The sequence below is a fragment of the Hylobates moloch genome, unplaced genomic scaffold, assembly GCF_009828535.3.
Source record: "Hylobates moloch isolate HMO894 unplaced genomic scaffold, HMol_V3 SCAFFOLD_6, whole genome shotgun sequence".
Lineage (NCBI taxonomy): Eukaryota > Metazoa > Chordata > Mammalia > Primates > Hylobatidae > Hylobates > Hylobates moloch.
This window is the reverse complement of record NW_026652281.1, coordinates 40,404,200-40,414,469: the sequence shown is the minus strand read 5'-3', so window position 1 is coordinate 40,414,469 and position 10,270 is coordinate 40,404,200. Positions and strand designations below refer to the sequence as shown.

General features: G+C 37.6%; 1 protein-coding gene across 5 annotated transcripts in view; it reads right to left on the bottom strand.

Annotated features, from left to right (window-relative positions):
• Positions 1–10,270, bottom strand: part of FBXL17 (F-box and leucine rich repeat protein 17) — a 539,741-nt gene that overhangs the window by 395,344 nt on the left and 134,127 nt on the right. The gene's annotated exons all lie outside the window — the stretch shown is intronic.

The following is a 10,270-nucleotide window of genomic DNA, read 5'->3' as shown; positions in this document are numbered from 1 at the left end:
GTATGATATTGGCTGTGGGTTTGTCATAGATAGCTCTTATTATTTTGAGATATGTCCCATCAATACCTAATTTATTGAGAGTTTTTAGCATGAAGGGTTATTGAATTTTGTCAAAGGCCTTTTCTGCATCTATTGAGATAATCATGTGGTTTTTGTCTTTGGTTCTGTTTATATGCTGGATTACATTTATTGATTTGCGTATGTTGAACCAGCCTTGCATTCCAGGGATGAAGCCCACTTGATCATGGTGGATAAGCTTTTTGATGTGCTGCTGGATTTGGTTTGCCAGTATTTTATTGAGGATTTTTGCATCAATGTTCATCAAGCATATTGGTCTGAAATTCTCTTTTCTGGTTATGTCTCTGCCAGGCTTTGGGATCAGGACAATGCTGGCCTCATAAAACGTGTTAGGGAGGATTCTCTCTTTTTCTATCGATTGGAATAGTTTCAGAAGGAATGGTACCAGTTCCTCCTTGTACCTCTGGTAGAATTCGGCTGTGAATCCATCAGGTCCTGGACTCTTTTTGGTTGGTAAGCTATTGATTATTGCCACAATTTCAGAGCCTGTTATTGGTCTATTCAGAGATTCAACTTCTTCCTGGTTTAGTCTTGGGAGGGTGTATTTGTCGAGGAATTTATCCATTTCTTCTAGATTTTCTAGTTTATTTGCGTAGAGGTGTTTGTAGTCTTCTCTGATGGTAGATTGTATTTCTGTGGGATCGGTGGTGATACCACCTTTTTCATTTTTTATTGCATCTATTTGATTCTTCTCTCTTTTCTTATTAGTCTTGCTAGCGGCCTATCAATTTTGTTGATCTTTTCAAAAAACCAGCTCCTGGATTCATTAATTTTTTGAAGGGTTTTTTGTGTCTCTATTTTGTTTAGTTCTGCTCGGATTTTAGTTATTTCTAGCCTTCTGCTAGCTTTTGAATGTGTTTGCTCTTGCTTTTCTAGTTCTTTTAATTGTGATGTTAGGGTGTCAATTTTGGATCTTTCCTGCTTTCTCTTGTGGGCATTTAGTGCTATAAATTTCCCTCTACACACTGCTTTGAATGTGTCCCAGAGATTCTGGTAGGTTGTGTCTTTGTTCTCGTTGGTTTCAAAGAACATCTTTATTTCTGCCTTCATTTCGTTATGTACCCAGTAGTCATTCAGGAGCAGGTTGTTCAGTTTCCATGTAGTTGAGCGGTTTTGAGTGAGTTTCTTAATCCTGAGTTCTAGTTTGATTGCACTGTGGTTTGAGAGACAGTTTGTTATAATTTCTGTTCTTTTACATTTGCTGAGGAGAGCTTTACTTCCAACTATGTGGTCAATTTTGGAATAGGTGTGCTGTGGTGCTGAAAAAAATGTACATTCTGTTGATTTGGGGTGGAGAGTTCTGTAGATGTCTATTAGGTCCACTTTGTGCAGAGCTGAGTTCAATTCCTGGATATCCTTGTTAACTTTCTGTCTCGTTGATCTGTCTAATGTTGACAGTGGGGTGTTAAAATCTCCCATTATTCTTGTGTGGGAGTTTAAGTCCCTTTGTAGGTCACTCAGGACTTGCTTTATGAATCTGGGTGCTCCTGTGTTGGGTGCATAGACATTCTTGAATTGCCAACACCACCCTTCCACCATCCCCTCGCAGCAGCCACATGGCACAGGGAGAGAATCTGTGTGCTTTGGGAAGGGACAGTGCCATGACTCTGTGACCTTGCACTGGAACTCAGTGCTTCCCTGTCATAGTGGAAAGCAACACCAGACAGACTGTGCTGGAGCCTATGGAGGAAGCATTTATACCAGCCCTAGCCAGAGGGGAATTCTCATCCCAGCAGTCAAAACCTGAGTTTTGGCAAGCCTCTCACTGTAGGCTGAAGTGCTCTGGGGTTCTAAATAAACTTGAAAGGAAGTCTATGCCACAAAGACTGCAATTCCTAAGCAAGTCCTGTGCTGGGCTCACAGCCAGTGAACCTGAAGGGCACATGACTCAGGCAGAAACCACCTGGCGGGAGGTGGGAGGAACCAAGGGAGTGCTTGTACCACCCCTTCCTCACCCGTAGGCAGCACAGCTTGCAGCTCCAGGCGAGACTCCTTCCTTCTGCTTGAAGAGAGGGAAGAGTAAAGAGGACTTTGTCTTGCAATTTGAGTACCAGCTCAGCCACAGTGAGGTAAAGCAGCAGGCAGAGTCCTGAGGCCCATATTCCAGGACCTAGCTCCTGGATGACATTTCTAGATACACACTCAGTGAAAAAAAGAACCTGCCATCTTGAAGGGAAGGACCTCAGCCTGGAAGGATTCATCATCTGCTGACTAAAAAGAGCCCTTGGGGCCTGAATATTCAGAAGCAGTACCCAGGCACTACTTGCCATGGGCCTTGGGTGAGACTTAAGTGCTGGCTTCACGTGTGTCTCAGAGCATTCCTAGCTATTGTGGCTATAGGGAAAAAACTCCTTCTACTTGAGAAAAGAAGACATGAAAGAGGACTTTATCTTGCAGCTTAGGTACCAGCTAGGCCACAGTTGGGTAGAGCAACAAGTGGTCTATTGGCATCCCTGATTCCAGGCATTAGCTCTTGGATGGCATTTCTATAACTACCCTGAGCCAGAGAGAAGCCAACTGCCCTGAAGGTGAGTCCTAGGCCTGGCAGCACTCATCACAAGCTGACTAAACAGCCCTTGGTCCTTGAATGAACATCAGTGGTGGCCAGGCAGTACTCCCTGTGGGCCTGTGGTAGTGGTGGCCATGAGAAGAGACTCCTCTCCTTATGGAAAGGGGTAGGAAGAGTGGGAAAAACTATCTTGTGGCTTGGGTACCAGCTCAACCACAGTAGAATAGAACACCAAGTAGATTCCTAAGGTTTCTGATTCCAGTCCCTAGACCAGATGTCATCTCTGGATGTGCCCAGGACCATGGGGAACTTGCCACCCTGAAGGGAAGGATACAAGCCTGGATGGCTTGACCATCCACTGATTGTAGAGTACTAGGGCCTTGACTGAACACAGGCAGTAGCCAGACAGTGATTATACTGCAGCCCCTGGGCAAGACCCAGTGCTATTCTGGTTCAGGTCTGACCCAGCACAGTTCCAATGGTGGTGGTCACAGGGTGCTTGTGTCACCCCTCCCCCAGCTCCACGTAGCTCAGCGCAGAGAGAGAGAGAAAGACAAAGGGAGAGGGGAAGAGAGAGAGAGAGAGAGAGATTGATTCCATTTGTTTGGGAGAAAGTTGAGTCTCTGCCTGATAATTCACAGAATTCTTCCAGATCTTATCCACCAAGATGGTACACCTCTATGCGAGAGCCACAGCATTACTGGAAAGCCTTCCCAAGAAGGATGGGTATGAACAAGCCCAAACTGCAAAGACTACAACAAATACCTCTTTAAAGCCCAGATACCAATGAACATTCACAAGCATCCAAAAGTCCATCCTGGAAAACATGACATTACCAAACAAATAAGGCACCAGTGATCAATCCTTGAGAGACAGAGATAGGTGACCTTTCAAAGAGAATTCAAAATAGCTGTTCTGAGGAAACTCAATGAAAGTCAAGATAATGCAGAGAAGGAATTCAGAATTTTATCAGATGAGTTTAACAAAGAGACTAAAATATATTTTTTTAAATGGAGCAGAAATTCTGGAGCTGAAAAATGCAACTGGCATACTGAAGAATGTATCTGAGTTTCTTAACAGAATTGATCAAGCAGAGAATCAGTGAGCTTGAAGACAGGCTATTTGAAAATACATGGGGGAGACAAAGGAACAAAGAATAAAAAAGAATAAACAATGCCTACAAGATCTAGAAAATAGCCACGAAAGGGCAAATCTAAGAGTTATTGCCTTTAAAAGGAAGTAGAGAGAGTGGTAGAAAGTTTATTCAAAGGAATAATAACAGAATTTCTCAAACCTAGAGAAAGATAACAATATTCAAGCACAAAAAGATTATAGGACACCAAGCAGATTTAACCCAAAGAAGACTACTTTAATGAACAAGGCATTTAATAATCAAATTCACAATGGTCAAAGATAAAGAAAGGCTCCTAAAAGCCGCAAGAGAAAAAAAACAACAACAAAAAACAAAAAACAAATAACATACAATGGAGCTCCAATATGTCTGTAGCAGACTTTTCACTGGAAACCTGATGGGCCAGGAGAGAGTGGCATGACATATTTAAAGTACTGAAGGAAAAAACTTTTATCCTAGAATATCTAGCCAAAAATGTCCTTTGAACATGAAGGAGGAATAAAGACTTTCCCAGACCAACAAAAGCTGAGGGATTTCATCAACACTAGATCTGTCCCACAAGAAATGCTAAAGGGAGTTTATAAATCTGAAAAAGAATGTTAATGAGCAAGAATATATCATCTGAAGGTACAAAACTCACTTATAATGGTTAAGTACATACAAAAACACAGAATATTATAATACTGTAATTGTGGTGTGTAAACTACTAGTATCTTGAGTAGAAAGACTAAAAGATGAATTGATCAAAAATAATAACTACAACAACTTTTCAAGATACAGATAGTACAATAAGATAGAAATAGCTCATTGCAACCTGGAACTCCTAGACTCCAGCAGTCCTCCTGCCTGAGCCTCCCAAGCAGCTAGGACTAAAGGCAGGTGCCACCATGTCTGGCTAGTTTGTTGTGGTTGTTGTTGTTGTAGGAATGAGTTTTTGATATGTTGCCCAGGTTGGTGTCAAAGTCCTGGTCTCAAACAACCCTCCCACCTCAGCCTCCAAAAGTGCTCGGATTATAGGTGTAAGCCACTGTGCCTGGCCTATAACTCTGACTTTAAGTTAGTCCTATGTAATTATTTCATCAAGCAAACTAGAAGCACAAAGCAGTGAAATATTTTAGCTTTTAATTATGAAAAATTTCAAAAACAAAAAATGAAAGTTGACAAAAATAGTAAAATAAACCTCCACTTAACAGTCTTTTAGCTTCAACAATTACGAATTCATGGCTCACCTTGTTTCATGGTCAGCTTCATCTACTTCCAAAACATATTTAAGTATTTCAATATATCTATAAAAGATAAGTCTCTTTAAAAATCATAACCATAATACCATTACTATATCTAAAAAAATTCAGCAAAAATGTTCATGTGAAACTTATGAAAAAGGAACTAAGAATAGTTTTATGTAGCTAATAATACACTGAATGATTTTTAAATCTCATTAAAATTTTACCACAACTTTATAAAAACTGACCCTTTGTCAACAAGGGCATTGGAATTCATAGCTAATCATTTTCTAACTATTTAAAACTCTATTAGCATCCAACGAGAATCTGATAATTTGATTGTTTATTTGAACTTCCCTGATTTTTATTCATTCTATCTTGCTTAGTGTTAGGCTGGATTTGGAAAAGTCAGATTGGCTGATAAAAAGAGATTGATAAGTTATGTGTTAAAGTATCGTGAAAGAGAAAGACATTGGTCTACAACTAATGACACAGAGATCTGTCCCTATCAAAAAGACCTATGATAAGTTAAATATGACTTAACCACTTTCCTTCAATTTGCTGACCAAATTTCTTTGACTAATATTGCTTTTATTTATTGAAATTTAATATTGAGATAATCCAAATGAAACAGAGTAATTATTCCCTGACTGTTCCCTCTTTAATTAATGAAAAAGGTAATTCAAAAAGTAATCTACTAATGTAACAGCCATAAGTGTGTATAACAGTAATGTTTAGAAAGTACTTTTTGTCACACACATACACATTTGTATAGTAGTTCACTGAGATCAACAGGCAGGTGCAATCTCTGTTTTACAAATGAAGAAAGAGAGAAGTTAAAGTAATCTTCCCAAGATTATACGTGAGCCTAGTAGGTATTTCATTAAAAAACAATTAATCATTTGGTTAAGTGTTTTAACTCTCTGAAAGTAAAGAAACCTTCTTCCATTTTGTCAAACTGTATTTCATTTCTAAATAAGATATTTAAATTAACAGATACGGTTAAAGACTAAAAAAGAAATTTACAAGAGTATTACTGAAGGCTAAATTAAATCCACCATACAGATCACTTACCAAAAGCTGATTGTGTGGCTATATCATGTGTTATATACGAAAATAGAAAAACCAGAAATAGTATATACAATTTGAATTCTGAATCCTCTAATCATAAAGGATGAGATGAACTTAAGTCTCAGAAGGGTAACATACAAAGAACAGCTGAAGAGCTCTGAGCAGTGGCAGAGCTAGTCAGTATTTCAAAAGGCATGCTAAAATTCACAAAACCAAGGAAAAGTCAGCTATGATAAAGGCAATGTATTTAGATTTTCGAATTGTCTATGGTTCTTTCCTTACCTATGTAACTTTGCTTTCTGTGTTTTTATTCTTCAACCTCTTCCTGAATACCTTTTCCTCTCCATGCCATTTGTTGTCCTCACACCTTTTCTCCATTTCCATGTCACTTTACCTCCATTTACTAGTTCTCTTTTCCTCGTATTTCTTCTGAATCCTTTTGCCCATTCTCATATCCTTTCCTAACTGGCTGGTCATAATATGGAAGCATTTTAAGTATAATTCTTATATTAATTTTAAATCAGTAATATTAAACTTTTCATTTATCTCAAAAGGAAATTTAAGTTTATATAACCCTATGAAATTACTGGAATGTGTGTCTAGGTTGCAATCCAGCTCCACTTCTTACTAGCTATGTGACCTTAAGGAAGTTATTATCTGAAAAGTGTGAAAATGAGATACCAACCTAAGGGGGTTCTTTAAGGTCATTCAGAAGACCTGCATGCCATGCATATACTATACAATGCGCTTAACAAGGGCTACCCACTATTCAATGTACAAACACTTCCTTTCTTCATTTACACGGAGCTGACATTTTGAACACTACTGGGCACTAACTTATTTCTATCATTGTACTTGATAGAATAGAAATCATTTAATGAAAATCTTCATTATGACATGTTGCACCTAACCTCTCCAAACCATTAGAAACAGAAACGACAACAATACATAAACTGCCCTGTTCTATACTTATTCACGAGGCTGAAGTTATATATCAGGGGGAAAAAGTGCAAGTTAAACAAAACTTCCAGTTAGTAAAATATCAGTAACAAGTTTAACTGTATATAACAGGTTTACCTGTACTTCGCAATATATTTAAAATTATAGGTAATTTTTGAAAGTATCCAAATAACTGTTTGATACTTGAATATGGCAGCATATTCTACTGTTGTTAAAGTCTCTGGAAAGCACAACAATGTGTATATACTCAAAATTAGGCTTTGTAATGGTCTTAAGGATATAAAATCTTGAGTAATGAGCAAAATAGTGAAGTTTCTTATTTGTAAAGGAAATACATCAGGAAGGTTTCACTAAGGTATTTAACTCATATAGATATGAATAGACTTGATTTAAACGTATAATATTGCATAACAACAGAGAACATACCCATCTCTGGAAGTCTGATGTATAATATGCAAAAAGAAAATGCACAGAAGCAAGAGCACGACCTTCAAAAAGTCACCTGTGTTTGTGAAAATATTTCAGACTAGACTTTAATATTTTAACAGGAGAAAATGCTTCCCAAGATGAATAAAATCTAACCGAGGTATAAAGCCCTAATAATCTGTATTTTAATCATAAATGAAAGACAATAATTACTTGTTAAAAAAAACAAACACCCTTATGTATGAATATAGAACATTTCTTACATATTCATGTTAACATTCTTTAAACAAGAAAACCTATCATCAAAAAACAAAATCTAAAATTAGGTTATACATTTTTCATCATGTCAGACAAATAAATTCACAGCTCACTAAATGTTCTTTCTTACATTTCAAACAGCTTATAAAATCCCACCTCCTTTAAATAAGGTTCTCCAATAATGGGAAGTAAGATGGAGAATCCACCATCCATCGTAACTTAGCCCTCTTGGCATAAACACTTAAACTCTACAAAGAAAGCCATGCTAGTAACAGGAAAGCACAGAAGACATTTTCTTTGTCACTTTTGGCAGAGAGGAAAAAAAGAAGTCTTTTATACAAATCTGTTTAACTTTTTTAAATTAGAAGGTCAGAAAGGGCAGAGCTCACATTGTACAACAGCAAGACATAGATTCATCTCTCCAACTGGAGGGGTCGAAGGAAGTTTTGGGGTATTTTCATGATAACTCTTCTACCCAAGTCCAAGTTAACATATATAAGTAGCACAGGGCCTGACAGACAGTAAGTACTCAATAAATATTTATTGAATACATGAATGAGTTAAATCAATCCAGTGCTTTGATTTGGACCTCAGTGCCTCACAATGTCTGCCTCTGCCACACACAGTTTCTGGCCCTTTCCCTCTAACTACAGGAATTAAAATCAAGGACAAGAGGTTGGACGAGGAAGAGGTGCCATATACCTTGAGTCCTTCTTTACTCTTCCAGCACAAATCTCTCCCCCCTCCTCATAATTTCAAAAGATACACATTAGAAACTGTCAAGCACTAGAGGCTGGGCATGGTGACTCACACCTGTTATCCCAACACTTTGGGAGGCCAAGGTGGGAGGATCACTTGAGCCTTGGAGTTCAAGACCAGCCTGGGCAAAATAGTGAAACCCTTTCTCAAAAATAAGTAAGTAAATAAGAAGGCAAGCAAGCAAGCCGGGCATGGTTGTGCACATCTGTAGTTCCAGGTGCTTGGGAGTCTGAGGTGGAAGGATCACTTGAGCCCAGGGGGTTGAGGTTGCAGTAAGCTATGATCATGCCACTGCACTCCACCCTCAAAAAAAATTAAAAAAGGGCAGACAACAGTTTCTACAACTTCAGATGGTTAAGACTTGCATCCAGAGTCAAAAGGACTGGATTTGAATCAATCATTTCACAACCCAACAGTCACATACTTAACCTCTGCTAACTCTAATAATCTCGTAAACAGAATTGCCATAGTGCATCTCCCATTGAGTTGTAAGGATTAACAGGGATAATGCAAGTAAAGAATTCGCATAATATAAACTTGGCAAAATTGCTTTAAATCAGTTAATTTGGCAAAAGGTAGAAAAGATTATATGTTAATCTGGAGGAAATACCTAAATTTTCATAATTTCATTTAAGAAACAAAAGCATCAAGAAAAGCATATCTTTGCTCGATGATGTATTTGGATTACTTTTGTTGAGGAGACTCAGTCTCTTGAAATATTAGGTAATTTGTACTTACCTAATATTGTGGAATTCACTCTATTCAGAGTATACATGAGTGAAGTGAGGGCCTGACTGGGGGTAAATATTAAATATAATTCAATTCACAAATGTTCACCACCAACTACATAATAATGCACACTTTCAAAAAAATAAAGGCCCTGTTTAGTATATCTGTGTTTGCAATAGTGGTGATGGTGGGATAACGTGCACAAGTATCCATAACAACATGAGATAAATGCTAAAACAATTATGCAAAAATTGCCCTGGCTTCGAAGAAGGGAAAGCAATTGGTTTTATGTATTTGGATTCCCATTTGGTTCTACATAAAACAAAGATAGAGGGTACAAAAGGACAGCCTTTCCAAAGATAATTCCAGAGATGGAAATGAGGTAGAGACCATTGTAAAGAACAAAAAATAGGGACAAGGGCCCAGAGATGTGAATGTACAAAGTATATGAGAGAATAAAAAAGTGCAGGTATCAAATTCCGACTTTGTCCTAGACAGCACTATAACAGTTGGTCACATTATTTAACCTTCTGTATCTCAGTTTTATTATCTGTAAAATGGAAATTAGATTATTAGGCTAAGGCTTTCTCGTAAATAAGGTCATTCTCCTAAAAATGTAAGGTATTATTGTTAAGATATATTTTGTCAGATTCCTTTTAACCTCAGGTTTTAATATTTTAAATATAAATATGTCTTTAAAATTAATAAATCTAAACTTGTGATATTTAAAGTTTATTTTTAAAAGTTTTGAGGATATTTTAATTTTTACTCATAGCATTTAAATTCTGCTGCCTTTTAAACTTATTTCAGAGTACCCATGGCTTTTAGTGGTTTACATCATTCATCTACGTGATACTTGTGAGTGACATGATTCATAACAGCCAAATACCAGGGATTAACATTCAAGTCAACGCTTCCAGTTCCAGGGCAAAATGGTGTATTCTATTCCTCCTGCTAAGAACAGCTAAAAACTCTGGACATTATTTGTAAAACAAACACATGAAGACTCTGACTCTTTGGCTAGAAAGAGCAGTATTTCCTTGGGGCTTTTCTATCTGCACGCATTGGTGTTTCCAGGTTATCTGCTAATGTAGCACCTAGTCTGCAATACAGGAAGCAGAAAGA